Source organism: Oncorhynchus gorbuscha, linkage group LG09 (assembly GCF_021184085.1).
Source record: "Oncorhynchus gorbuscha isolate QuinsamMale2020 ecotype Even-year linkage group LG09, OgorEven_v1.0, whole genome shotgun sequence".
Lineage (NCBI taxonomy): Eukaryota > Metazoa > Chordata > Actinopteri > Salmoniformes > Salmonidae > Oncorhynchus > Oncorhynchus gorbuscha.
In genome coordinates, this window is record NC_060181.1 from 81,671,871 (window position 1) to 81,683,137 (window position 11,267).

Here is an 11,267-nt window from a genome sequence, read left to right on the forward strand (position 1 = left end):
CGCCACTAAATTCACGATGCATTTCCAAAAGTTATAGCTAGCAATAGCAAGAGTGACTGACACAATTATAAGTAACGTTAGGGGCTTTCATGTGGAACTGTCCCCAACGTTGCTTATTGGCCTACTTTCACAGATCATTTTTTAACAAACTTCTGTTCAATAATTGTCCTACTATTCATTGTTTTCCAACCACATCTGAATTGACATTATGATGAAAAGCAAGGACAGTAGTGCAGAGTGATTTTGTCATACATACATTCATAGAATTGAAATAATACAAAATTCAACTGATACAAAAACGTATTAGACATGGGTATGATGTACTGCCACATTTTAAACCGTTTATATATTTTTGTTTACAAAAATAGGCAACCCCTTTTGGGTTGTTTAGTTATTTATATTATTATTATTATTTTGTACAATTAGTAATTATAACATCTCGCGTGAGTAAAACAACTCTACTTAGGCCAATGAGTGCACCCACTTGATGAAGGGGGATAGTTGAGAACTTAAAAGTGTTATTCTATTTAGTCTGCATAAAGAGCTTTAATCTTCATGATAACAATTAGCCAAATGGTTGTATGTAGTCTAATGCATTGGTGGATGTGGTGGACAATTTAGGTGTACCCTACTTGTGGCCTGGTTATATCGGCCTACCTGCAAAAACTTAAAGTGAGTGATGTGCATGGTTTATGCATAAATACATGTAGCACTTACTGCTAAGAAAAACGTTCATCCCGTTTACTATTACCGTCATTTAGCCCAGCCTACTACTCTGTCCTGTTGTGGAGGAAGTCGTAGGCTACTGTGTCTCCACTGGGGTGTAGGTCATCTTCCCCGTATCTGGGGGTCGCTACTACCTTCCACATTCACAAAGTTAAAATGATAGCTAAACCCCACCTTTTTCAAATATTACCTTCTTTAAATTTGATTTCAAATCTGAACCACAGCCACATTGCTAACCGTACGCCTAACCTTCAATGAAGACCAACATTTGTAAGATATAGACCATTTTGATTGTGTGGCTGTGGAATCTAGTGGAAACCGTATCGAGGGGTTGTATGCACATTGCCACCCTGTGGTCGATGGTCTAAATGCTACATGTTTTACTGAGCACAGAACACAAGCGCTAGGAAACTACTATGCTTACAATGCCTGAATTGCTACGAAACATATATATTTGATGTCATTCGCTTGGCTATGTGCACAAACGTGATTTCAGAATTTGGTACATCACCCACTTTTGTGATATCAGACACCCGTTTAGATATTAAAAGGTAATGGGAAAATACGCGATATTATACTAATATAATCTCATAAACAACATTAATCGCATTTGCACCGCTCTTTCCGCAACTGCATTCATACATATCACGAACCCCTTGGTCGATATGATGAGTTATTATCAGGATCCAAAGTGGTAACCGTCAGCCGATAATATTTGTACTGAAATCAGTAGACCTTCACCGATACCTAGATCAGCAATTGCACTCCTGCTGGACTAACCACTACGAATTTCCCAAATGTGGAAATCTCAATTGAATAATTTCTGGTAGTGTGGGACTGCGTTCGCGCTCTCCCCTGATGTGTACGTCAAATAACACTTTATTGTTGGTGAGTGAGTACCTTATGTGATGCTACTTATATCCTGAGTGTATCAATTCAATTCAAGGGGCTTTATCGGCATGGGAAACACATGTTAACATTGCCGAAGCATGTGAAGTAGATAATATACAAAAGTGAAATAAACAAAAATGAACAGTAAACATTATACTCACAGAAATTCCAAAATAATTAAGACATTACAAATGTCATATTATGTATATATATATACAGTGTTGTTTAATTTAGTTTTTATTTTACCTTTATTTAACTAGGCAAGTCAGTTAAGAACAAATTCTTATTATCAATGACGGACTAGGAACAGTGGGTTAACTTGCCTGTTCAGTGGCAGAACGACCGATTTGTACCTTGTCAGCTCGGGGAATTGAACTCCAACGCTCTAACCACTAGGCTACCCTGCCTAGTGGTAACGATGTACAAATGGTTAAAGTACAAAAGGGAAAATAAATAAGCATAAATATGGGTTGTATTGACAATGGTGTTTGTTCTTCACTGGTTGACCTTTTCTTGTGGCAACAGGTCACAAATCTTGCTGCTGTGATGGCACACTGTGGTATTTCAAACCAGAAAGATATGGGAGTTTATCAAAATCGGCTTTGTTTTCCAATTCTTTGTGGATCTGTGTAATCTGGGGAAAATATGTGTCTCTAATATAGTCATACATTGGGCAGGAGGTTTTTTATTTTAATTTTATTTCACCTTTATTTAACCAGGTAGGACAGTTGAAAACAAGTTTTCATTTACAACTGCGACCTGGCCAAGATAAAGCAAAGCAGTGCGACACAAACAACAACACAGAGTTACACATGGAATAAACAAACGTACAGTCAATAAAACAATATAAAAAATATATATAGAGTGTATGCAAATGAGGTAAGATTAGGGAGGTAAGGTAATAAATAGGCCATAGTGGTGATTTAGCAAATAAACAGTGGAGTGATCGATGTGCAGAAGATGAATGTGCAAGTAGAGATACTGGGGTGCAAAGGAGCAAAAAAAAAAAAAAAAATATGGGGATGAGGTAGTTTGATGGGCTATTTACAGATAGGCTATGTACAGGTGCAGTGATCTGTGAGCTGCGCTGACAGCTGGTGCTTAAAGTTAGTGAGAGAGATATGAGTCTCCAGCTTCAGTGATTTTTGCAGTTTGTTCCAGTCATTGGCAACAGAGAACTGTAAGGAAAGGCGACCAAAGGAGAAATTGTCTTTGTGGATGACCAGTGAAATATACCTGCTGGAGCACGTGATACGGGTGGGTGCTGCTATGGTGACCAGTGAGCTGAGATAAGGCGGGGCTTTACCTAGCAAAGACTTGTAGATGACCTGGAGCCAGTGGGTTTAACGACAAATATGAAGCGAGCCAGCCAACGAGAGCATAAAGGTCGCAGTGGTGGGTAGTATATTGGGCTTTGGTGACAAAACGGATGGCACTGTGATAGACTGCATCCAATTTGCTGAGTAGAGTGTTGGAGGCTATTTTGTAAATGACATCGCCGAAGTCGAGGATCGGTAGGATAGTCAGTTTTACGAGAGTATGTTTGGCAGCATGAGTGAAGGATGCTTTGTTGCGAAATTGGAAGTCGATTATAGATTTAATTTTGGATTGCTGAATACGAGTCTGGAAGGAGAGTTTACAGTCGAACCAGACACCTAGGTATTTGTAGTTGTCCACATATTCTAAGTCAGAACCGTCCAGAGTAGTGATGCTGGACGGGTGGGCAGGTGCGGGCAGCGATCGGTTGAAGAGCATGCATTTAGTTTTACTTGCATTTAAGAGCAGTTGGAGGCCATGGAAGGAGAGCTGTATGGCATTGAAACTCATCTGGAGGTTAGTTAACACAGTGTCCAAAGAAGGGCCAGAAGAATACAGAATGGTGTCGTCTGCATAGAGGTGGATCAGAGCAGCAAGAGCGACCTCGTTGATGTATACAGAGAAAAGAGTCGGCCCGAGAATTGAACCCTGTGGCACCCCCATAGAGACTGCCATTGTCCCCCAGGGCTCTGTTCTAGGCCCTCTCCTATTCTCGCTATACACCAAGTCACTTGGCTCTGTCATAACCTCACATGGTCTCTCCTATCATTGCTATGCAGACGACACACAATTAATCTTCTCCTTTCCCCCTTCTGATGACCAGGTGGCGAATCGCATCTCTGCATGTCTGGCAGACATATCAGTGTGGATGACGGATCACCACCTCAAGCTGAACCTCGGCAAGACGAAGCTGCTCTTCCTCCCGGGGAAGGACTGCCCGTTCCATGATCTCGCGTCCACGGTTGACAACTCCATTGTGTCCTCCTCCCAGAGCGCTAAGAACCTTGGTGTGATCCTGGACAACACCCTGTCGTTCTCAACTAACATCAAGGCGGTGGCCCGTTCCTGTAGGTTCATGCTCTACAACATCCGCAGAGTACGATCCCTGCCTCACACAGGAAGCGGCGCAGGTCCTAATCCAGGCACTTGTCATCTCCCGTCTGGATTACTGCAACTCGCTGTTGGCTGGGCTCCCTGCCTGTGCCATTAAACCCCTACAACTCATCCAGAACGCCGCAGCCCGTCTGGTGTTCAACCTTCCCAAGTTCTCTCACGTCACCCCGCTCCTCCGCTCTCTCCACTGGCTTCCAGTTGAAGCTCGCATCCGCTACAAGACCACGGTGCTAGCCTACGGAGCTGTGAGGGGAACGGCACCTCAGTACCTCCAGGCTCTGATCAGGCCCTACACCCAAACAATGGCACTGCCTTCATCCACCTCTGGCCTGCTCGCCCCCCCTACCACTGAGGAAGTACAGTTCCCGCTCAGCCCAGTCAAAACTGTTCGCTGCTCTGGCCCCCCAATGGTGGAACAAACTCCCTCACGACGCCAGGACAGCGGAGTCAATCACCACCTTCCGGAGACACCTGAAACCCCACCTCTTTAAGGAATACCTAGGATAGGATAAGTAATCCTTCTCACCCCCCCCCCTTTAAGATTTAGATGCACTATTGTAAAGTGACTGTTCTACTGGATGTCATAAGGTGAATGCACCAATTTGTAAGTCGCTCTGGATTAGAGCGTCTGCTAAATGACTTAAATGTTAAATGTTAATGCCAGAGGTCCGGACACCAGGCCCTCTGATTTGACTCACTGAACTCTGTCTGAGAAGTAGTTGGTGAACCAAGCGAGGCAATCATTTGAGAAACCAGGGCTGTTTAGTCTGCCGATAAGAATGTAATATTGACAGAGTCGAAAGCCTTGACCAGGTCGATGAATACGGCTGCACAGTAATGTCTTTTATCGATGGCGGTTATGATTTCTTTTAGGAACTTGAGCGTGGCTGAGGTGCACCCATGACCAGCTCGGAAACCATAGCAGAGAAGGTATGTTGGGATTCAAAATGGTCGGTGATATGTTTGTTCACTTGGCTTTCAAAGACCTTAGAAAGGCAGGGTAGGATAGATATACTGTAGGTCTGTAACGGTTTGGGTCTAGAGTGTCTCCCCCTTTGAAGAGGGGGATGACCGCTGCAGCTTTCCAATCTTTGGGGATTTCAGATGATACAAAAGAGAGGTTGAACAGGCTAGCAATAGGTTGTTGCAACAATTGTGGTGGATAATTTTAGAAAGAGAGGGTCCAGATTGTTTAGCCCGGCTGATTTGTAGGGGTCCAGATTTTGCAGCTCTTTCAGAAAATCAGCTATCTGGATTTGGGTGAAGGAGAAATGGGGGAGTTGCTGTGGGGGGTGCAGGGCTGTTGGACCGGGGTAGGGGTAGCCAGGTGAAAAGCATGGCCAGCCATAGAAAAATGCTTATTGAATTTCACAATCATCGTGGATTTATAGGTGGTGACAGTGTTTCCTAGCCTCAGTGCAGTGGGCAGCTGGGAGGAGGTGTCCCAGAACTTTTTTGAGTTTGTGCTACAGGTTAGGAAGTGCAGCTCAGTTTCCACCTCATTTTGTGGGCAGTGTGCACATAGCCTGTCTTCTCTTGCGAGCCAGGTCTGCCTACGGTGGCCTTTCTCAATAGGAAGGCTATGCACAGAGTCTGTACAAAGTCAAACCTTTCCTTAAGTGTGGGTCAGTCACAGTGGTCAGGTATTCTGCCACTGTAGACTCTCTGTTTAGGGCCAAATAGCCTTCTAGTTTGCTCTCTTTGTTTGTTAATTCTTTCCGATGTGTCAAGTAATTATCTTTTTGTTTTCTCATGATTCGTTTGGGTCTAATTGTGTTGCTGTCCTGGGCCTCTGTGGGGTCTGTTTGTGAACAGAGACAGTTTGCTTAGGGGACTCTTCTCCAGGTTCATCTCTCTGTAGTTGATAGCTTTGTTATGGAACGTCACTTTTCTGGATTTTGATCATTAGCAGGCATCGGCCAAATTCTGCTCTGCATGCATTATTTGGTGTTCTACATTGTACACGGGATATTTTTGCAGAATTCTGCATGCAGAATCTCAATTTGGAGTTTGTCCCATTTTATGAATTCTTGGTTGTTGAGCGGACCCCAGACCTCACAACCGTAAAGAGCAATGGGTTCTATAACTGATTCAAGTATTTTAGCCAAATCCTAATTTGTATGTCGAATTGTATGGTCCTTTCGATGGCATAGAATGCCCTTCTTGCCTTGTCTCTCAGGTCGTTCACAGCTTTGTGGAAGTTACCTGTGCCACTGATGTTTAGGCCAAGATATGTATCGTTTTTAGTGTGCTCTAGGGCAATGGTGTCTAGATGGAATATGTATTTGTGGTCTTGGCGACTGCACCTTTTTTGGAACACCATTATTTTGGTATAATTCATAATTCATAAAAAGACAGGGTCCTGATAAAGGGACGTTTCTTTTTTTTGCTGAGTTTAGGTAGCAAACAGGAGGACATTTTTCTCTGTTAAGATTATTTCCTTTTCCTATCCAACTGTAAAATGTTCCTGTTTTGATTAATTTAATGGAGTGAGTTAGGTCTGCTCTATACCAAATTAGCATTTTCCAAGATGGCAGTCAGACTTCTTTGTCTTTGTCTTGTCTTGTCCCATATTTATATTTTTCTTTGCATTCTTTTTCATAATTGTACTCATATACAACTTCAAAATACTCTCCAGCAAACCGCCTCACTCAATGTGGTGTGGATCTGTTTTTTTCTAAAGTATTTCTATTTAACTTCCGAACTGGAATACCTCAACTGAAGCTAGCTAGCTAACTAGCTACCAGCTATCGGTCAGCTAACCACTGCTAGCAGTCATTAGCTAACCTTTAGCTCGGAAAGCTCTCGCCAGTTCGTACAATGCATTTCAAACCAGAGCATACTGGACCTATTTTTCTCTCCATATCCCCGGATTCCTACAGTAAACTCGGAACCTTTTCATCTGGATCATGGCAGCTAGCTAACTGCAACCCGGGTTGACTACTCCTGGCTAATGTTTCTGTCCCGGAGCAAGCACCAACTAGCCTGGAGATAGCCCATGCTAGACCCATCTCCCGGCTAGGGCTCCTGGACTACTCCTAAAGCCCACTCCTCGGCTACAATATCCGGACCCCTTCTACTGCCGGTAGGGGGAACGGAACAAAGGCGATCCTTCACGACTGGAATACCGACATAATCTGCCCGAGGATCCCAACAGGCCCCTCAGGCACGACGTCCCCTGAAGGCCCATTCTGCTAACTGTGGCCTGCTAGCTATCTAGAGCATATTGGACTGTTAGCTGATCTATCGACCAGTTTCTTGGACCACTATATCCATTTTGCCAATTGGACTTGGACCCCTCTGCTACTTGGAACCCTACTAATTCCACGACTGGTCTATCAACGTCACTGCACGAGGAGGCAAAAACAGACTTTCTCCCATTGTGACGTCCCTCTAAGGCCCTTCTGCGAGCATGCTAGCCCCGGCCTGCTAACTGTCTGAATCGCCATGTCCCCAGCTAGCCCAACCACTCACTGGACCCATACGATCACTTGGCAACGCATGCCTCTCCCTAATATCAATATGCCTTGTCCATTACTGTCCTGGTTAGTGATTACTGTCTCATTTCAATGTAGAGCGTCTAGCCCTGCTCAATATGCCTTTACCAACCATGTTGTTCCACCTCCCACATATGCGATGACATCACCTGGTTTAAACGTCTCTAGAGAATATCTCTCTCTCATCATTACTCAATGCCTAGGTTTACCTCCAATGTACTCACATCCTACCTTACCTTTGTCTGTAAATTATGCCTTGAATCTATGCTATCGTGCCCAGAAACCTGCTCCCTTTACTCTCTGTTACGAACGTGCTAGATGACCAGTTCTTATAGCTTTTAGCCGTACCCTTATCCTACTTCTCCTCTGTTCCTCTGGTGATGTAGAGGTTAATCAGGACCTGCAGTGCCTAGCTCCACTCCTACTCTCCAGGTGCTCTAATTTGTTGACTTCTGTAACTGTAAAAGCCTTGGTTTCATGCATGTTAACATTAGAAGCCTACTCCCTAAGTTTGCTTTATTCACTGCTTTAGCACATTCTGCCAACCCGGATGTCTTAGCCGTGTCTGAATCCTGGCTTAGGAAAACCCTACAGAAAGCCAAGTTAAGAAAGCCAAGTTAATAAACAGATTTACAGACCATTTCGATTCTCACCGTACCTTCTCCGCTATGCAATCTGGTTTCAGAGCTGGTCATGGGTGCACCTTAGCCACGCTCAAGGTTCTAAACGATATCATAACCACCATCGATAAGAGACCTTACTGTGCAGCCGTATTCATCAACCTGGCTAAGGCTTTCGACTCTGTCAATCACAACATTCTTATTGGCAGACTCAACAGCCTTGGTTTCTCAAATGATTGCCTCGCTTGGTTCACCAACTACTTCTCCGATAGAGTTCAGTATGTCAAATCGGAGGGCCTGTTGTTCAGCCTCTGGCAGTCTCTATGGGGGTGCCACAGGGTTAAATTCTGGGGCCGACTCTCTTCTCTGTATACATCAATGTCGCTCTCGCTGCTGGTGATTCTTTGATCCACCTCTACGCAGACGACACCATTCTGTTTACCTCTGGCCCTTCTTTGGACACTGTGTTAACTAACCTCCAGATGAGCTTAAATGCCATTCAACTCTCCTTCCGTGGCCTCCAACTGCTCTTAAATGCAAGTAAAACTAAATGCATGCTCTTCAACCGATCGCTGTTCGCACCTACCCGCCCGTCCAGCCAGCATCACTACTCGGTTCTAACTAAGAATATGTGGACAACAACAAATACCTAGGTGTCTGGTTAGACTGTAAACTCTCCTTCCAGACTCACATTAAACATCTCCAACCCAAAATTAAATCTATAAATCGGCTTCCTATTTCGCAACAGCATCCTTCACTCAAGCTGCCAAACATACCCTTGTAAAACTGACCATCCTACCGATCCTCGACTTAGTGATGTCATTTACAAAATAGCCTCCAACACTCTACTCAACAAATTGGATGCAGTCTATCACTTTGTCACCAAAGTCCCATATACTATCCACCACTGCGACCTGTATGCTCTCGTTGGCTGGCCCTCGCTTCATACTCGTCACTAAACTCACTGGCTCCAGGTCATCTACAAGTCTCTGCTAGATATAACCCTGCCTTATGTAAGCTCACTGGTCACCATAGCAGCACCCACCCGTAGCACGCACTCCAGCAGGTCACCCCCCCCCCAAAAAAAAAAGAGGCTGCCAATGGAAGAATTGTCTTTGGGGTGACCACTCGTCTCCAAACCCACTGGTTCCAGGTCATCTACAAGTCTCTGCTAGGTAAAACCCTGCCTTATCTCAGCTCACCATAGCAGCACCACCCGTAGCACGCGCTCCAGCACGCGCTGGGGGTGACCAATGACTGGAACGAACTGCAAAAATCTCTGAAGCTGGAGATTCTTACCTCCCTCACTAGCTTTAAGCACCAGCTGTCAGAGCAGCTCACAGATCACTGCACCTGTACATAGCCCATCCAATCTACCTCCTCCCCATACTGTATTTATTTTGCTCCTTTGCACCCCAGTATCTCAACTTGCACATTCCTCTTCTGCACACCCTACCATTCCAGTGTTTAATTGCTATATTGTAATTACTTCACCACCATGGCCTATTTATTGCCTTACCTCTCTTATCCTACCTCATTTGCAGATGCTGTATATAGATTGTTCTACTGTATTATTGATTGTATGTTTGTTTATTCCATGTGTAACTCTGTGTTGTTGTATGTGTCGAACTGCTTTGCTTTATCTTGGCCAGGTCGCAGTTGCAAATGAGAACTTGTTCTCAACTAGCCTACCTGGTTAAATAAAGGTGAAATAAAAAAATACCCTGAGTCTCTTCCCTGTTTCACACCTGGTAGTTTGGTGGATGGGACTACCAGCTCTCTGTAACCTAGAGGGCAACCAATGCGCCTGTTTCCTCTACACCAGGTTTATTGTGGGATGACAATGCCTGTATTTCAGATTTCTTTGATGAAGTCCAGGTTCCTGATTTTTAGGCCAAATGCAGATGACCTCAGGCCTGGGATATTCCAGGATGAGATAGTGAAGGCTTTGTGTTCCATAAAGTGTCCAATGTTGTTGGTCGTGTGGTTTGGCCTCAGGCCAGTAAGTGTGAGCAGAGCCTGCTGAGCATCTGGTACATGCCATTGGCTTGGGCGAGTGTGAGAGTGGGGGTTCGGCCTGTTTGCCCGCTCACGGCCTGGGCGTATGTGTGGCTTCCATGTTGAGGCCCTCTTTGCGGGGGTGGGGTTCATGGGTTGGGCAGGAGGGGCATAGGTCGGATCTGAGGGGGCCTAAATGGGTTGTGGGGAAGGTTGACTTGGGGGGGGGTGTTGATTGGTTGGGGTGGGGGTGTGTATGTGGCTGGTGGCGTTGTGGTCTGGATGTAGGTCTTCTCAGCATGGGTCCTCTGTGTAGGTCCAGGGGGGAGGGGGGGGTCCCGCAGGTCTGGGAGAGTGTCTCGCTGGTCTGGGCGGGGCGTCTATTAATCTGTTGCTCCTGTGTGAAGTTTTGGGGCTGCGTTTGAGAGCGATGTCCTTTAGAGTCCGGGCGAAGGTGGGCACTGCTGCCTTGTATAGGTGGACCTGGTCATAGATGCTGTTCAAGTCCAGGGTGGAGTGGTGGGCCAGGAAAACATTTGGTTTTGAGGCACTGTCATGGGAAATACTTGCATTTACCCACTGTATGGTAGCAGGATGGAGATAACCACTTGTACATTGGGAAAAGTATAAGGAGCTTTTGCAATCACTCCCTTCAGTGCTGTGGCAAACCCTTTCCTGCTGTGTTCTCAGGTTGTTTGTACCTGTGTGTAATATTATGTGGCTAGGTGAACCTAGTTGGTCCTCAGACAGAAAGTCTAGGGCACGCTGGGTGTTTGGACACCAAAGTTTAGACACACTGTGTTCGAGATTTTTTTTCTTTTTTTCTTGTATATATTTCCCATTTGAGTCCATAAGGAGTACAATCTGTGTCTTGTGTTTGTCCTCAGTGGGTGTGGAGGGGTTGTCAGGAGGGCTATCCGGGTGGCTGACAGGGGGGGGGTGCTCAGAGGGGGTGAGATCCCCTGGGCTTGGGGTTCTTCATTTGTCTGCTGTGATGTCGACGCTATGGTCAGGGTCTGGTGTGGACTATTCTGCTGTGGTTTTGAGACTTTTGTCGGGAGCTGAGGTGGGCTGTTCTGCTGGCTTCTCTGCAGGGGTCGTCACC

At 45.3% G+C, this 11,267-nt stretch overlaps 1 protein-coding gene and 1 pseudogene across 1 annotated transcript in view; both read left to right on the forward strand.

The window, feature by feature from the left end:
* The window catches only part of LOC124044151 (cystathionine beta-synthase-like), an 882,911-nt gene that overhangs the window by 420,496 nt on the left and 451,148 nt on the right, over nt 1-11,267 (forward strand). The gene's annotated exons all lie outside the window — the stretch shown is intronic.
* On the forward strand, nt 1,444-1,584 carry LOC124044775 (annotated as a pseudogene).